Source organism: Portunus trituberculatus, chromosome 17 (assembly GCF_017591435.1).
Source record: "Portunus trituberculatus isolate SZX2019 chromosome 17, ASM1759143v1, whole genome shotgun sequence".
In the NCBI taxonomy this organism is placed as follows: Eukaryota; Metazoa; Arthropoda; class Malacostraca; order Decapoda; family Portunidae; genus Portunus; species Portunus trituberculatus.
This window is the reverse complement of record NC_059271.1, coordinates 2,967,501-2,975,000: the sequence shown is the minus strand read 5'-3', so window position 1 is coordinate 2,975,000 and position 7,500 is coordinate 2,967,501. Positions and strand designations below refer to the sequence as shown.

Below are 7,500 nucleotides of genomic sequence, written 5' to 3'. Positions count from 1 at the left end.
TAAGAGAAGATAGACAAACTGATGAAGAGAGGTGAAGGAGAAGGTGAGAGAGAAATGAAAGAAAAAATAATGAGATTTCTTGAGTGTGAAGTAAAGACAAGAAGATTAAAGAGAAACAAAAGAGGAATAAGAGAAAATAGAAGAATCGATGGAGACAGAGAATTCTTGATAATCAGGAGTAAAAACAAGGAAGGAGAAGAGAAGAAGAAGAAGAAGAAGAAGAAGAAGAAGAAGAAGAAAAGAAAGGGAACAAGAATAGAAAGGCAAATGAAAGATAAAAAGAGAGAGAGAGAGAGAGAGAGAGAGAGAGAGAGAGAGAGAGAGAGAGAGAGAGAGAGAGAGAGAGAGAGAGAGAGAGAGAGAGAACGTTTATAATCACTTTCCCTCCATCCCTCCTCCCTCCTCCCCTCTTTCCCTCCCTTCCTCCCCCTCCCTCCCTCCCTAATCTTCCTTGTCCTCCTCCCCCTTATGAGAAAAGAAAAATATTACCTTCAATAATTCGATGGAAAATTAATTACTACTTATATTACCACAGCACCAATAATTAGAGTAAACACCACCACCACCACCACCACCACCACCACCACCACCAACAACAACAACAACAACTACACGTGATTGGAAAAATATGTCTTTTTTTTATTTATTTTTTAGTTTTTGGTAGAGTCAAAGGATAAAGGGAGGGAGGGAGGGAGGGAGGGAGGGAGGAAGGAAGGAAGGAAGGAAGGAAGGAAGGAAGGAAGGAAGGAAGGAAGGAAGGAAGGAAGGAAGGAAGGAAGGAAGGAAGGAGGGAGGGAGGGAGAGAGGGAGGGATGGAGGAAGGAAGGAAGGAAGGAAGGAAGGAAGAAGGAAGGAAGGAAGAATAAAATATGTAAGAGGTTAGAAAGCTGATTGACTAAGTGACTGACTGACTGACTGACTGACTGACTGACTAACTAACTGACTGACTGGCTGACCGACCAACTAACTGATTGACTGACTGACTAAATAACTGACTGACTGACTGACTAACAAACTGACTGATCTACTTATTACCTGACTGGCTGACTGACTGACCTAAGACGAAAGAATAGAAGACATAATGAAAAAAAAAAAATAAGAAAAGAAAACAACAATAACAATAACATAATAATAATAACAATAATAACAACAACAACAATAATAATAATAATAATAAGAAGAAGAAAGAAGAAAGAAGAAAACATTTACTTGAAGAGAACAAATATCTCACACCAACCCTCTTGAGATATAAAGAAGAGGAAGCAGGAGGGAAGGGAGGCGACAGGTAAGAGTGATTAAGAGAACATAACGCCAGGTAAAGATGAGGAAAGGCGAGATAAAGAAGGGTTACAGAAGCCATGGCAGTCAAGAGTAAAGGGAAGGGAAGGGAAGGGAAGGGAGGGAAGGGAAGAGGAGGGATGGGAAGAGGAAGGGGGAGGGTAGAAAGGGTACCAGAGGGCAAGAGAGTACTGGTGAAGAAGTGTAAGGGTGAAAAATATAAAGGAAAATAATGGAAATATAATAGGAGGTTGAAAAGAAAGTTAGTGGTGGTGGTGGTGGTGGTGGTGGTGGTGGTTGTAGTTGTTGTTTTCGTTGTTGTTGTTGTTTGTTTTTATTTTCATTGTTGTTGTTATTGTTGTTGCTGTTGTCTGTTGTTGTTGTTGTTGTTGTTGTTGTTGTTGTTGCTGCTACTACTACTACGACTACTACTAATAATAACTACCCCCACTTAGTTCAAGAGATGGAGAATAGAGACAATAGAAAGAAATGGCGGGAATGATGGGAAACGAAAGAAGAATGGAGAGAAAACAAGATAAAGAACGGAAGAAGAGAAAATGGAAGGAAGGAAGGAAGGAAGGAAGGAAGAAGAAAAAAAAAGGAGAAAGAAAGAAACGAAGAAAGAAAAAGAAAGGAAAGAGGATGGGAAAAAAGAATGGAAGAAAGGAAGGAACGAAGGAAGGAAGGAAGGAAGTAAGAAAGAAAAAAGAAAGAAAGGAAGGAAGAAAAAAAGAAAGGTAGAAATTAAAGAAGTAAGGAAGGAAGGAAGGAAGGAAGGAAGGAAGGAAGAAAGAAAAAAGAAAGAAAAATAGAAAGAATGCAAGAAAGAAGTGAAGGAAAGAAGAATGAAGAAAAAAGAAAATAAAGAAAATAAAAAATAAATAAAAAAAGATAGGAAGGAAGCAGGGAAAAAAAGAAAGAAAGAAAGAAGGAAGGAAGGAAGGAAGAAAGCACAGAAGGAAGGAAGAAAGAAAGTAAAGAAGGAAGGAAGAAAATAAATAAAGAAAGAAAGAAAAGGAAGAAAGAAAATAAAGAAGAGAGGGAAGGAAGGAAGGAAGGAAGAAAGTAAAGAAAGAAGGAAGAAAGAAAGGAAGGAAGGAAGAAAGCACAGAAGGAAGGAAGGAAGGAAGAAAGTAAGAAAGAAAGTAAACAAAGAAAGAAAGAAAGAAAATGGAAGAAAGAAATAAAGTAACGAAGGAAGGAATGAAGGAAGGAAGGAAAACACTCACCAACAACTGCTGTGTGTGGCCTTCATCTCACACACCACAGTGAAGGAAGGATCTCTTTACAACACACACCTTCAGTACTGGGACGTATTTTTACTATGAGTTTGAGTATGATTAGACCATTCTATTACCACTGAGAAGGGTCTATGGAGGTCAGAAGATGAATGGCATACAGTCTACACTATTTGAAATCCCCCACCACATAAGATTCTGAAGCTGTATAAAATAGTAAGTAAGAATAAATATGGTACTGAAGAGGTTAACACGCTCTTTCCCCGACCTGTCTTACCTCTGGCTGACACGACAAGCTCTCGATCAACAGTCTGCAACAAGAGAGAAGAACAATTGTTACATGTCTCTCAAAATACATAAGAGAATACATTACTTAATTAAGAAAAAATATAATATATACAATTACATATCTAAGGGAGGGAGGGAGGGAGGGAGAGGGAGAGGGAGGGAGGGAGGGAGAGAGAGAGAGAGAGAGAGAGAGAGAGAGAGAGAGAGAGAGAGAGAGAGAGAGAGAGAGAGAGAGAGAGTAAAATAAGAAGAAAAAAAAAGAAAAGAAGAGAGAGAGAGAGAGAGAGAGAGAGAGAGAGAGAGAGAGAGAGAGAGAGAGAGAGAGAGAGAGAGAGAGAGAGGACAACAGTTACACTATCTCTAGAATTGGTTTGGTGATGGAAGTTGTTTTTCCGGCCAGTGAGTTTAGGCTTCTCTCTCTCTCTCTCTCTCTCTCTCTCTCTCTCTCTCTCTCTCTCTCTCTCAGGATTCACACATTTCTATAACCAAAATTTCCTCTTTTCTTTTCTTTTATCTATTTTCTCTTCCTCTATTTCTTTTTTCCATCCTTTATTTCCTTTCTTTACTTCCCATCTTCTTTATCTCCTCTGCTCTTATTTCCAACCCCTCTCTCTCTCTCTCTCTCTCTCTCTCTCTCTCTCTCATCTTCTCTTTTCTGTTTCCTTTCCGCTTCTTCTTCACCTTTCGTAATTTTTTTCCTTCCTTTATTCTTTATTCTTTTATTCTTCTTCTCTCTCTCTCTCTCTCTCTCTCTCTCTCTCTCTCTGACAAGCCAATTACCAGTGATACAAATGGGCGAACGATTTTTCACCCCGACTAAAAATAAAGAGAGAGAGAGAGAGAGAGAGAGAGAGAGAGAGAGAGAGAGAGAGAGAGAGAGAGAGAGAGAGAGAGAGAGAGAGAGAGAGAGAGAGAGAGAGAGGAAAAAGTGAAAGTTACACGTTTCATAATTACTTTCTAAACTTCAATTCTGACTTAAGGAAGGGAGGAGGAGGAGGAGGAGGAGGAGGAGGAGGAGGAGGAGGAGGAGGAGGAGGAGGAGGAGGAGGAGGAGGAGGAGGAGAAAAGATGAGCAACATAGAATAGAATCTGAAATTAGACACAAAGAAGTGAAAAAAGAGGAGGAGGAAGAACAAGACTAGGAGGAAGAGGAAGAGGAAGAGAAGGACGAAGAAGAGGAAGAACATAAGAAGAAAAGAGACTAGGAGGAAGAAGACGAAGAAAAAAAAGAAAAGAGGAAGAAGAAAAAAAAAAGAGTAAGACGAGAAAAAAAAGAGAGAAGAGAGAGAGAGAGAGAGAGAGAGAGAGAGAGAGAGAGAGAGAGAGAGAGAGAGAGAGAGAGAGAGAGAGAGAGAGAGAGAGAGAGAGAGAGAGAGAGAGAGAGAGAGAGAGAGAGAGAGAGAGAGAGGGCAAGAGACTTTGATTAAGAAACTTTCACTAGTCAAGCAATGGAGAAAAGAGAGAGAGAGAGAGAGAGAGAGAGAGAGAGAGAGAGAGAGAGAGAGAGAGAGAGAGAGAGAGAGAGAGAGAGAGAGCACCCCCCCCCTTCATCCATCAATCAGGTCCCCGTACATTATTTTTTTGTCCTCATTCTTTGTATCGTTAATTTGGCAGCGGGCCAGTCACCACCCACACTGCCGCTGTGTCCGGGGGTCATCACCATCTCTCTCTCTCTATCTCTCTCTCTCTCTCTCTTTCTCTCTCTCCTGATTATTTTTCTTTTTTTTCTATTTCTTTACTTTTTTCGCTTTCCGTCTGTCTCTCTCTCTATCTCAATATTGTTTGTTTTTACCACAAGAATAAGAAGAAAAAGAAGAAAGAAAAAAAAGAAAGAAAGAAAGAAAGAAAGAAGAAAGGAAGGAAATACAAAAAGAACGTATCAAGCTATTTTTTTTCATTATTTTATTCCACCTTCTTCTTCTTCTTCTTCTTCTTCTTCTTCTTCTTCTTCCTCCTCCTCTTCCTACTACTACTACTATTACTCCATGTCCTCCACCACCTCCTCTTACCAGTACCACCTGTCCTCCTCCTCCTCCTCCTCCTCCTCCTCCTTCTTCTCCTCCTCCTCCTCCTCCTCCTTCTTCTATTTCTCCTCCTCCTCCTCCTCCTCGTCCTTGTCCTCGTACTCGTCCTCCTCCTCCTCCTCCTACTACTACTACAACTATTACTACTCCACCACCACCGCCACCACCACCACAACCCCCTCCCCCCCTCCCTGACCCCCTCCTGGCCAGCATCATCCCTAGAGATTGGCTAAGAACCAGGCAAAGCTGAGGAACCTGCCACGCTGTCAATTTGGGTTCGTGATTGACTTCTTCTACCTACCCAGAGAGAGAGAGAGAGAGAGAGAGAGAGAGAGAGAGAGAGAGAGAGAGAGAGAGTATGAGTGAAATAAAGAGGGTAAAGGAATAAAGAAATGGTTGATTGGTTAAAGGAAGGAAGGAAGGAAGGAAGGAAGGAAGGAATGGTTAAAAAAAATAGTGGAAGAAGAGAAAGGAAGGACAAGGATGTAAAATAAATATATAAAAATGGATGGTCAAACACTAATGAAGGATGGAAGGAAGGAAGGAAGGAAGGAAGGAAGGAAGGAAGGAAGGAAGGAAGGAAGCAAAGAAAGATGAAAATGAAGGGAAGAAATTAAAGAAACAAAAAAATATAGGAATAGATGAAAAATGGTGAAAAAAAAAAAAAACAACAAAAGGAAATAGAATAAAATAAAGAAAATGAAAGAAAACGAGATTGAAAGATGTGAAGAAAAAAACAAGGAATAAAGTAGAAAAGGAAAGGGTGAAGAAGATAAATAGGAGGAGGAGGAGGAGGAGGAGGAGGAGGAGGAGGAGGAGATTGATAATTTTTATTGTTGTTGTATTGATGTGTGTGTGTGTGTGTGTGTGTGTGTGTGTGTGTGTGTGTGTGTGTGTGTGTGTGTGTGTGTGTGTGTGTGATAGTGCAATACGACCTTCACCTGACTACCTAAGCTCTACACACACACACACACACACGCAGCGCTGTATGTTGACATGATTGCTTTGAAAATTCCATTATTTTTCCAATATAACTTCAAAAAAATATTACGCAAAAAAAACAATAAAAAAAAAAAATAAAAAAGTACTCCCTATTTTCTGACTTGGTAATGGAACAGAAAATGGAATGATGAAAGCTGTCCAGGGTTTGATTAGCTACTACTACTACTACTACTACTACTACTACTACTACTACCACCACCACTACTACTACTACTACTGCTACTACTACTACTCCACCACCACACCACCACTACCACCACCACCATCACACACTACTACTACTACTACTACTACTGCTACTATTACCACCACCACCACCACCACACCACTACTACTACCACTACTCGCTACCACCACTACCACTACTACAACCACTGCTACCCACTACTACTACTACTACTACTACTATAGTATTACCACCACCACCACCACTACTACTACTACTACTACCACTATCGCTACAACTACTACTACTATAACCATTCCTTAAACTTAGAAACCGCCCCCCCCCCACTCTCTCTCTCTCTCTCTCTTAATAAATACAAGAATACAAGCAAAAAAACGAGAAAAAAGAAAGAGAAAAAGAAAAACACTAGAGACAAACTTCCCAAAATAAAACTTCTCGAGACATTAAATTCTATACAAAAAGAAAAAAAGAAAAGAAAAAAAGAAAGAAAAAAAAGAAAAAATGAAAGTAAGTGAATTGATGAAGAAGTCTCAATCAGAAGCCACAGAGAGAGAGAGAGAGAGAGAGAGAGAGAGAGAGAGAGAGAGAGAGAGAGAGAGAGAGAGAGAGTCCTTCAAACTTCAATTTCGTGTTTCGGTGACATTTATCAACAATTCTCTCTCTCTCTCTCTCTCTCTCTCTATTATTCATTCTTTATTTATCTATCTATTAATTATCCACTGTTTCCTATTTCTTTATTCCTGTCTATCTCTCCCATTATCTTCCCTCTCCCTCCTCCTCTTCCTCTTCCTCTTCCTCCTCCTCTTTCACTCCTTCCATCAGTTTTCCATTACCCTTTCTTTTTTGTTCCATCCTCTTCCTCTCTTCCACATCTTCTCAAGTTACCTTCCTCTTCCTCCTCCTCTTCCTCCTCCTCCTCCTCCTCTTGTTAGTGTTGTTTATTCCTCTTTTGTCTTCTTTTCTTCTTCTTTCTCTTCTTTATTTTCTTCTCCTAAATACAAACTTTATTCATCTATCTTTTTGTTATTTTTCTTCGTTTCTTGATCATTTTCTTTCTCATTCTCTTCTTCTTCTTCTTCTTCTTCTTCTTCTTCCTTTCGTTGTCTCGTCTTCCTACTTTTCTTCCTTCTCCTCCTTCTTCTCTTCTTCATTCGTCTTCTGTTTTATGTATTCTTCTCCTTCCTTCCTTCCTTCTTTGCTTCCTCTTCCTTCTTCCTCCTCCTCCTCCTCCTCCTTCCCCTCCATCCTTATTCCTACATCTTCCTTCTTCTTATTATTAAACTACATATATCTAATTTTCTCATTTTACATCTCCTCTCCTTCCATTCCAAAACATTCATTCCTCTTTTCTTCTTCTTCCTCTCCTCTTCCTTCTTCTCCCCTTTTCCTCCTCTTTACAATCTCCTCAACAAAACCCCATAGAATTTTTCCCCCCTCTTTCCTCTTTCCTCCTCCTCCTCCTCCTCCTCCATTTCTTCCTTAA

At 40.0% G+C, this 7,500-nt stretch overlaps 1 protein-coding gene across 1 annotated transcript in view; it reads right to left on the bottom strand.

The window, feature by feature from the left end:
- LOC123504962 (protein turtle-like) overlaps window positions 1–7,500 on the bottom strand; it is a 178,367-nt gene that overhangs the window by 81,492 nt on the left and 89,375 nt on the right. The window contains 1 exon segment of the mRNA XM_045255933.1: window positions 2,794–2,827. The gene's annotated coding sequence lies outside the window, so the exon portion shown is untranslated.